This window comes from Sphaeramia orbicularis, chromosome 11 (genome assembly GCF_902148855.1).
Source record: "Sphaeramia orbicularis chromosome 11, fSphaOr1.1, whole genome shotgun sequence".
Classification (NCBI taxonomy): Eukaryota; Metazoa; Chordata; class Actinopteri; order Kurtiformes; family Apogonidae; genus Sphaeramia; species Sphaeramia orbicularis.
In genome coordinates this window covers 43,851,684-43,852,378 of record NC_043967.1, presented here as the reverse complement: position 1 = coordinate 43,852,378, position 695 = coordinate 43,851,684, and positions in this window count along the sequence as shown.

Below are 695 nucleotides of genomic sequence, written 5' to 3'. Positions count from 1 at the left end.
ACATACAGAAACTACGAATGCACTTCCGGTTCGAGATTTTCACAATAAAACCAGCTCACGTTTTCACTCGGGTGTCGCACTCATTTTAGTTCAGGGGCCACATACAGCACAATCTGATCCCAAACAGGTCGGATCAGTAAAATAATAACACTATTACCTATAAATAATGTCAAATTCAAGTTTCAGAGTGAAAAAAGGAAAATTACAAAATGAAAATCTACAAACTATCCTTAAAAATGTGAATAACATGAAAAACCTGACAAAATTAGTACAGTTTGAATATTATGTCTCAGTTTATCATTAATACATGTTCATTACAACTTCCACATCACAGTGGATCTACAAAGATATGAAATATTTGGTAACAGGCAGAATATTGTAAAATTTACACTTACTTCTCTGAAGGCATTTCAACTTATTCATAATTTTTTATGTTATTCAATTTTTTTAAAAGGTTAGTGTGTAGATATAAACATTTTCAAAATCTAATTTTAGATTTTTTACACTAAGACAAAGTCAATTGTCATTATTTATAGGTTATTATGATAGTACTTTGGTGGTCTGACCCACTTGAGATCAAATTGGTCTGTGTGTGGCCCCTGAACTGAAATGAGTTTGACACCCTGAACTGTTAATGTTTTCAGTGTAATTTTTACATTTCACAAATGCAACCCACAGGACAGATTGGACCCTTT